Genomic DNA, 10,624 nt, shown 5'->3' on the forward strand with positions numbered 1-10,624 from the left:
CCAGTTATTTCACTGCAAGAAATTGGAGGATATCTTCCACCAAATCCTCAGCCACACTATGCACTACATGGACGGCAGATTTACGCAGGCAGTTGAATGTCAGAGTCGATGGCGGAACAATTCGTACAACAAATTACCCCAAGACTCTCGGGGTCACATAAGTCGTCCGCCCATGCCACTGCAATTTGTGATAAGCTCCGCGGTTGAAACAAGGTCCTCAAGTCGCTTGCCGGCAGCACTTGGGTGCGGACAAAGAAACCTTGTTGACTACATATAAGGCAATTGGCCGGTCAGTGGTAAACTATGCAGCGCCAGTGTGGACACCTCAACCGAGCGATACGCAGTGGAATAACATACAGACCTGTCAGAACGCTGCCCTTAGAACCGCAACAGGATGTCTCCGCAGTACACCCGTGGATCACCTTTATGCGGAGACCAAGATAATCCCAGTGCGTCTAGACAACTACATGTTGTCAAAGCAGTACCTCTTGGGTTGTCGTCGAAGTTGTCATCCGAATCACCATCATGTCGATAGACAACCTTCACCCAGGAATGTAAGGATTGATCTTCACCGTCTAGAGCCCAAGATCCAGCGTTACAAAAGAGAGCCTCTAGATCAGGCAGCATACCAGACAGGTCTGAACAGGATTCATGAGGATACTGTAGCTGAAGCGGTGAGAAGCTACAAGGTTAATCCTGTTCTCGGAGTCCGACCGCCGCCCATAGCACCGGAGGAGAGAGACCTCCCACGGCAGACAAGGGTAGTTTTGGCCCAACTAAGATCAGGCAAGTGCAGACGCCTCAATTCATACTTATCAGTGATTAATAGCAGCGTAGCTGACGTGTGTCCCATCTGTAATCAAGGGCCACATGACACTCGTCACCTTTTTGCTTGCCCATCTAAGCCTACCTGTCTCACTACCAGATCACTCTGGACACACCCCATCCTTGTCGCAGAGTTCCTAGATCTGGCTACCAGCTGAACTACACAAGCATTGCTCAAAATGAATGAAACTACATTAGAAACTGTTACAGCAACAACCAAGCTAAATGAGACGTGTAGCTTGCGCCATTGTGATGGATACAATGTGCTGCGTAACGATCGCACTAGAGGTGGAGGTGGTGGCCTGGCTTTCATATTACACGGTTCCGTGCAGTATAGGTCTATCCCGCTTGTACCAGACACTTGTGACCCCTACATGGAATGGATGGGGGTAGCAGTCAAGTCTGGCGCTGCCGAGATAGAACTATTCAATTCTCACCATTAACCGACCCTCTGATGAAGAAATGCTTTGTTTATCCTAAAGAAATTAGGATCAGGATCAAACAAAGCGATTCCTTAAAATGGGCTCAAGGAATTCTTGAAGCTGGAAAAAGGGAACGATCACCGGATGAGTTGCCATCCTCTAAACGGTATCAAAGATCGTTTGCCTCAGTTGCAAAAGACAGCCTTGTGATGGCTATCATTAATAAAGGAGCATTGGACGGTATGATTCCAAGGCAAAAATGGGGGGAAATTGAGAACGCGATGTCTGGTGTCTACTCAGAGGTGCAAAAAAAGTTTCCCGGACCAAGTCCTCGACAACAAGATGCTGGATGGTATCAAGGACGATATAAGTTAATAGCTTTTGCGGACAAGAGGTCTATGGATTGCTTTAAAGCTGCATTGATGCTAATTTGTGAAGTTTGGGAAGGAGCCGCTTTGGAGTTAGTCTATAAAAAAGACATACCGGCTAAACCTAGAACACATGCATGGATACCGTCGAACCCTCCTGATCCTGAGTCAATACTAGAGAGACTAAAAGATTGTAAACCAGATCTTCCAACCGCCGATTGGAAGGTTGGTCGTTTGGATGAGGTGGATGGACCAAGACGACATGCGGTGTTTATATTAAACATAGAATCGCTGCCACATCTAGCCCAGACCCAAGGACGTGTAAGTTATGGCTTTCATGATATCAATATAAAGGTATACAAAAGCGATCAGCCAAAGGATTCCGAAACGGACAAGCCTCCGGTAGAGTCAGCAGTGAAAAAATCTCCTAGCGAAGCCGAAGGAGACATAAAAACTGCAGACTATGGCGAAAATCGTATGCGGGAAGTTTCTACAGGCTCAAACCTCACCAAAGCTGAACCGCGGATTGTTGCGGGAGTCATCGAGATCTGTGAAGAGGAAGCCTTGATGACTCAATTGAAGCGGCTGATGTGACAGTGGTTGAAAATTTGGATGGTTCTACGGTTCCTCCAGATAAATCTTCACCATTGTAAGGCCGCTTGTGCTGCCTTAAAAGTTCTCATGATGAAAGGAAACATAGATATAGTTCTTATTCAAGAACCATACATATATAAGAACAAGATCTGTGAATTAAGCACTCCGGATTTCAAACTTTTGCATAATACCGGTAACGATATAAATAGAGCATGTATAATTGCTAAAAACGAACTAAACTTGTTTCTGCTTCCTTCATTGAGCAATGCAGACACTGTCGTAGCCAGTCTTGAGATATGCAAATGCAAATATTGGGTATCTTCGGTGTGCATGGGACATGATAGGGAGATGCCATCCTGTGCCGTTAAGGCCTTAGTTGAGGAGTCACTAAAAACAAAGACAAAACTCATTATGGGATGCGATGCAAATGCACAGCATAGTATTTGGGGAAGTAGTGATACTAATGCAAGGGGAGAGTCGCCAATAGAGTTTATTTTGCGTACTAATCTTGTAGAGAACTGAGAAGTTCTCAACAAAACTCTTGGGGTGATTACTGTAGCAGTATTGAGAATACATCCGAGACTTCCAGATTACGGAAGGTTCGGAGGGCAATTGGACAACGTCCAGTGAGGAGACGCTGGAGGTACTATTGGACACACATTTTCCTGGAAATCAGACAATTGAACCAGGTTCTGGCGGTGCCACAGTGGCTCAGCGGTCGTTTCCTATCGAGGAAGTTGTATCGGAATCTAGAATACAATGGGCTTTAAATAGCTTTGGACTATTAAATTGACTGACAACTCTGAATGTTGATCCAGGTATACTTAGGCTGTTAGACGAACTTCTAATAAGGAGACGTATTTCAGCCACACTAGGACAAGCAAACATACAAAGGTATGTGAACAGAGGCACTCCCCAAGGAAGAGTTCTATCACCTCTTCTTTGGAATGTTGCTGTAAACAACCTTCTGGTTTCCCTAGAAAAAGAAAGGATAAAAGTGGTGGCATACGCAGATGATGTGGCGCCAGCAGTCAGGGGAAAATTCCCATCCACAATCAGAGATATTATACAGAGAGCTCTTCGGATGACTGAGAAATGGGCGAAATATAATGGTCTTGGGGTAAATCCAGCAAAGACAGAACTAGTCATGTACGGCAAAGATCGCAAAACTGCCACGGTTAGGCCCATTTCCTTAGAGGTTATTGAAATTCCCTTTGGTGAGTGTGCAAAATACCTTGGCGTTATTTTGGACAGGAAGCTGAATTTTAGGCTTAATATTGAAGGGCGAGAAAAGCCACGGTAGCTTTGTACTCGTGCAAAAAGGCAATAGGGAAAAAGTGGGACTAAACCCAAAAATTGTGCATTGGCTATACACGGCAGTAGTTAGACCTATAATGCTGTATGGTGTTGTAGTCTGGTGGCCGGCACTTCAGAAACCGACTTGTTTAGATAAAGTTCAACGTATGGCGAGCTTATGTATCTCAGGCGCATTTAGTAAGACAGGAACAGACTCCCTTAATGTCATGCTGCATCTTTTGCCTTTAGACATTCTGGCCAAACAGTCAGCTGCAACAACGGCTGTGCGATTGCGCGAGCTATCGCTGTGGTCGGAAAAAATGTACTGTCACAGTTCGGTCGTCAAAGTAATGCCAGATGTGTCTAACGTAGTGGATTACACCCTGGCAAAACCACTTTTCGACAAAAAGGTTGAAACTCTAATTCCCAACAGTGAGGCGTGGTGTACACAGACCCCGGGGAATAAAAGATAAATAGATTTCTATACTGATGGTTCCAAATTGAATGGACAAGTGGGGTTTGGAGTATATTCTAAAGATCTGGAAGCCACCGTGGTGCAATGGTTAGCATGCCCGCCTTGCACACACAAGGTCGTGGGTTCGATTCCTGCTTCGACCGAACACCAAAAGTTTTTCAGCGGTGGATTAACCTACCTCAGTAATGCTGGTGACATTTCTGAGGGTTACAAAGCTTCTCTAAGTGGTTTCACTGCAATGTGGAACGCCGTTCGGACTCGGCTATAAAAAGGAGGTCCCTTGTCATTGAGCTTAACATAGTATCGGGCAGCACTCAGTGATAAGAGAGAAGTTCACCACTGTGGTATCACAATGGACTGAATAGTCTAAGTGAGCCTGATACATCGGGCTGCCACATAACCTAACCTAACCTAACCTAAAGATCTGGAAATTCGAATAGCGAAAAGATTACCTAATCACTGTAGTGTTTTTCAGGCTGAAATATTGGCAATAAGAGAGGTGGTGAAGTGGCTGAGAAGTAATGTTCCAACAAATTTTGGCATTAATATATACTCAGACAGTCAACCTGCAATAAATATTCACCTAATATGGGTGCCTGGCCATAGGAACATACCGGAGCATATGAGTTAGCAAGGCTAGGAGCTACCTTACATATTCCAGGGGAACTAGAATCTGTTGGTATACCTCTGGCCACCTGCAAGCTCTTACTGCGGGAGAAGGCTGTTATGATGACCAATATTCGATGGGAGAATTGCAAGGGTTGTAACGACATCAAACAAATATGGCCCACTTAAACATAAACCGCACACTAGATATACTAGTGTTCTCAAGGCGTCAGATAGCACTCCTGATATCTGCTATAACGGGTCGCTGCCTGATAGGCAAATTTGCAAAAACTATAGGTGCGAAGTACAATGTTGTATAAGCTGTCATGATGTGGAGGAAAAGGAATCAATTAAATTTTAGGAGCATATAGCTTTAGATTACTGGCGGACCTGGAAAACGTTAACTTAAGAAGTTTGTTAATGTTTTTGGAGCAATCTGGCTGGTTAAACAAAAGTAAATAATAGAGAAGGTTCAGTGGTTAAGACTAGAAGTGCCCATATGTAATAGGTACTTTTAGTTAAATGTGGTATCACAATGGATTGAATAGTCTAAGTGAGCCTGAAATTTAATCGGGCTGCCACTTTAACCCAACCTAACAGAGAAGGCTTTAGAAAATATACAGATCGCCGCTTCAGTGAGCTCTCGTCTCCCTCTAATGTTCATGTTGGACGTTCCGTGACATCATCAACGCAGCAGCCGCTCGCTTCATTCCTGCTGGTCGAATTGCCCAAGTGAGGCCCAACTTCCCAAATTCCCAGCTGAAGCAGCGTGACTCGCAGACGAGTGTGATGAACGCCTTCGTGCTAGCCCTGCTGAGCCTAGAATCAGGGAAGTGGGTCTAGAGATTAGTAAGATAGTCGAGGAGCACAAGCGGAACACATGGTTAGAGCACCTGAAGCAATGTAACCTAGGCACAAGAACAGGTAACGTGTGGTCAACAGTGAGAGCCCTCTCGAACCCCGCTACGAGGGATGATGGGATTTCAGTCACCTTCGGCGACGTGACTGATCCGAAGAGATGCGCGAAATACGTGGTCTCCAAGCCGACGACACACCACAATTTACCATAGCCGAAGTTACCAATGTCATCAACAGCGCGAAACCATCCAAGGCGCAGGGCCCAGACGGAATTTCAATGCTAATGCTGAAACATCTGGGAATACTGGGAGTTGAGTACCTGTCGTACATGGAATTCAGGGACAAGAAATCGAAACCCCATAGAGTTAAACAGGGAGTTTTCCAGGGTGGTGTGATATCTCCGGCACTGTTTAATCTCTACCTCTTCTCGATTCAACCCCCTCCTGGCGGTGTCGAGATTGTATCATATGCGGATGACCGTACAATCATGGCATCCGGGCCCATTGTTGATGACATATGCGATCGTTTAAACGTCTACATTGCTGATCTTACCAGTTATTTCACTGCTAGGAATCTGAGGATATCTGCCACCAAATTCTCAACCACACTGTTCACAACATGGATTGCGGAAGTACGTAGGCAGTGGAATGTTTGAGTCGATGGCGAAATAATTCTGACAGCATACTACCCCAAGATACTCGTGGTAACAATCGGCAGCCTGTTTAAGTCGGCACCTGGGATGCGGACGAAGAAACCTTGTTGACTACTTATAAGGCAATTGGCCGGTCAGTGGTAAACTATGCAGCGTCAGTGTGGACACCTCAAACAAGCGATACGCAGTGGAATAACATCCAACCCAGTCAGAACGCTACCCTAAGAACTGCAACAGGATGTCTGCGCAATACACCCTTGGATATCCTTTATGCGGAGACCAAGATCATCGCGGTGCGTCGACACAATTACATGTTGTAAAAGCAGTACCTCTTGGGTTGCTATCGAAGTTGTCATCCAAATCACCATCTTGTGGATAGACAACCTCCTCCCAGGAATGTAAGGGTTGATCTTCACCTTCTAGAGCGCGACATCCAGCGTTACAAAAGTGAGCCTCTAGATCAGGCTGCATACCAGACAGGTCTGAACAGGATTCATGAGGATATTGTAGCTGAAGAAGTGAGAAGCTACAAGGTTAATCCTGTTCTCGGAGTCCGACCACCGCCCATAGCACCGCAGGAAAAATACCTCCCATGGCAGACAGGGGTTAATTTGCACAATTAAGATCAGGCAAGTGCAGCCGCCTCAATTCCTACTTATCAGTGATTGATAGCAGCGTAGCTGACGTGTGTCCCATCTGTAACCAAGGGCCACATGACACTCGTCACCTTTTCGCTTGCCCATCTAAATTTACCCGACTCACTACCAGATCACTCTGGACGCAGCCCACCCTTGTGGCAGAGTTCCTAGATCTGGACACCAGTTGAAGTACCAAAGCATAGAACAAAGGATGAAATTGCATTAAAACTGTTACAACAACAACATATAAAAATTATTAACGAAAGTATGCGTGCTAAAGATATCAAGAAAGAGAAAGAATGGTCTAAAAGCCCAAGAGAAACGCAGAAAAGTTCGGTATGGAACAGATGTATAGGTGTTGACATCTGACCTGACTCCTCCCAACCTTGAAGATGAGTGATAAGCCACCAGATTTATCATGGTCCCAAATGTTCCCAATCCATCACCCAGTTACGATATCAAAAAACTAGAAAATTACATTTCCGTTATGATTTATTCAAATCAAATAAATACTAAAACATTCAAAATCCATATTCATATACAGTCAAAAGGCAAACAAATTCCCAAATGAATGATAATCAAGAAGATATTATATTTAAATTCAAAATTTAACTAATTATTTCTTACAAAGACAAGATAGAAATTAACAATTTTTCGTTAAAGGAAATTTCACTCGAATTCAAAATTTCTGAGGTAAATTCAAGAAAATATCTAAACATTTAAATTAACCAAAATTATTTAACAAAATTTAGTGAAAATGTCTTAAACAAAAATTAGCCAAACAGAAATAATTCAAAAATTCCTTAAACAAATATTAAACAATTATTTAACAAAAATTTACATAATAAAAATTACCCTAACCATATGCAGATATCAGAAAAAAGCTACATTTATAATCGAAGATAAAAAAACTGCTGAAATAAAATATGTTACATCCAGTTCGGATGTCATAAATTCAGCGAATAAAGCATGAAAAAAAATAATGTAATGAAAATAAATATAATATAAATAACGAAATTTCAAATTTCTTTCAACCGAGATTAGAACTTGAATTCAAAAATAAAACAAACGAAATGTACTTCAAATATTTTCATTCTTGATCACATATAATCACGTAAATAAGACCGACTAAAATTTTCCGAATAAATTTAAATTCGATTTAACATCCGTGATAACTTCAATTACAACAACGACAACAATAATTCTATTTATACCCTTCACCACTACTGAAGGAGTAGTCATAGACCCATCTTTTAGTATACCGATGGCTTAGAATCAAATTCTGAGTCGATTTAACGATGTCCGTATGTCTGTCTATATGTCGATGTATTTTTGTGTGCAAGGTCCAGCTCACAGTTTAAGTCCGATTGTCCTCAAATTTGGCATATGCTCCGTTTTCAGCTCAAAGACGATCCCTGTTGGGAAAAAATCGGTTCAGATTTAGATATAGCTGCCCTATATAACAGGTTGGTTGATAAGTCTCTGGTCTGACACATAGATAGCGTCGCTAGTATTAAATTTGACGTGTTTAAGTCAATTAGTTTGTGAGATAGAGCGTCTTTTGTGAAGCAACTTTTGTTATTGTGAAAAAAAAATTTAAAAAAAAAGGAATTTCGTCTTTTGATAAAATACTGTTTTCTGAAGGGAAAAATATGGTGGAAACAAAAACTTGGATTGATAATGAGTTTCCGGACTCTGCCCCAGGGAAATCAAAAATAATTGATTGGTATGCAAAATTCAAGCGTGGTGAAATGAGCACGGGGACGGTGAATGCAGTGGACGCCCGAGGTGGTTACCGACGAAAATATCAAAAAAATCCACAAAATGATTTTGAATGATCGTAAAATGAAGTTGATCGAAATAGCAGAGGCCTTAAAGATATCAAAGGAACGTGTTGGTCATATCATTCACCAATATTTGGATATGCGGAAGCTCTGTGCAAAATGGGTGCCGCGCGAGCTCACATTTGACCAAAAACAACAACGTGTTGATGATTCTGGGCGGTGTTTGCAGCTGTTAACTCGTAGTACACCCGAGTTTTTCCGTCGATATGTGACAATGGATGAAACACTACTCTCCTGAGTCCAATCGACAGTCGGCTGAGTGGACAGCGACCGGTGAACCGTCTCCGAAGCGTGGAAAGACTCAAAAGTCCGCTGGCAAAGTAATGGCCTCTGTTTTTTGGGATTCGCATGGAATAATTTTTATCGATTATCTTGAGAAGGGAAAAACCATCAACAGTGACTATTATACGGCGTTATTGGAGTGTTTGAAGGTCGAAATCGCGGCAAAACGGCCCCATATGAAGAAGAAAAGTGTTGTTCCACCAAGACAACGCACCGTGCCACAAGTCATTGCGAACGATGGCAAAAATTCATGAATTAGGCTTCGAAATGCTTCCCCACGCACCGTATTCTCCAGATCTAGCCTCCAGCGACTTTTCTTGTTCTCAGACCTCAAAAGGATGCTCACAGGGAAAAAATTTGGCTGCAATGAAGAGGTGATCGCCGTAACTGAGGCCTATTTTGAGGCAAAACCGAAGGAGTACTACCAAAATGGTATCAAAAAATTGGAAGGTCGTTATAATCGTTGTATCGCTCTTGAAGGGAACTATGTTGAATAATAAAAACGAATTTTGAAAAAAAATGTGGTTTTCTTTGTTAGACCGGGGACTTATCAGCCAACCTGTTATTTATAACCGATTTGGTCATAAATGACGTATTTATCAACCGATCTACTTCCAGTTTCGTATAATAGAATTTTTGTGAGTCTCGTAAATTTTGCAGAATATCAGTCAAATCGGTTCAGATATATCAGATATATCTCTCATATATAGCTTTCGCCCGATTTACGCTCCTATGGCCCCAGAGGCCAATCTTTTGTTCTGATGTACGTAAAATTTTGCACAGGGAGTATAATTAACATTATATGCACACTAAATTTGGTTGAAATCAGTTCAGATTTAAACATAGCTCCAATATATAGCATTCGCCCGATTTACAATCCTATGGCCCCAGAGGCCAAAGGTTTACTCCGATTTACGTGAAATTTTTCACATGGAATAGAATTAACATTCTAAATTTATATACCGAATTTGGTTGAAATAGGTTCAGATTTAGATATAGCTCCCGTATATATTTGTCGTCCGATGACCACCGTAGATCAAAATTTCACTCCGATTTACTTAAAATTGTGCACAGGGAATGGAAATAACATTCTTACAATGCATGCCAAATTTAGTTGAAATTGCTTCAGATTTAGATATAGTTGCCATATATATCTTTCGTCCGATACGCACTTATATTTCACTCCGATTTACTTGAAGTTTTGCACACAGAGTAGTGCTAACATTCTTGCTACACATGCCAAATTTGGTCAAAATCGGTTCAGATTTAGATATAACTCCCATGTATATTCGCCCAAATTAGATCATTTCGAAAATTTTGAAGTTTTGCACTGATAGTTCAATTATAATTTTAACTAGCAATGTGTGCAAAATTTTATCAACAAAGCCCCCATTCATATGTTCTTCCGATTTTAGGATATATGGCTAAAATACCCACATGTTCTTTGTAAAATCGTTGCGTTTAAGTCGAAAACTCCCAAAAATGATTCAAATTTACCTATACTTTAATTCGTATATATCGACCTACAAATCATAAAAGCAGATTTGCGAAATTTTGTGCAATTTAAATATTTCCAATATTTTTTACTAACATTGTGGTCGTCACGGTCATTAACCAATTTAAATTTCAAGTCTAGACATTTTGTGAAAGTTTAAAAAGTTTTGTCCAAATCGGTACATATTTAAATATTCTTATATGGGAATATAAACCTCTATATAGCTCCTAACAAATTTGAAGGTCTTAAGATAATATCAAAAATGTTGG

Source organism: Haematobia irritans, chromosome 1 (assembly GCF_050003625.1).
Source record: "Haematobia irritans isolate KBUSLIRL chromosome 1, ASM5000362v1, whole genome shotgun sequence".
Classification (NCBI taxonomy): Eukaryota; Metazoa; Arthropoda; class Insecta; order Diptera; family Muscidae; genus Haematobia; species Haematobia irritans.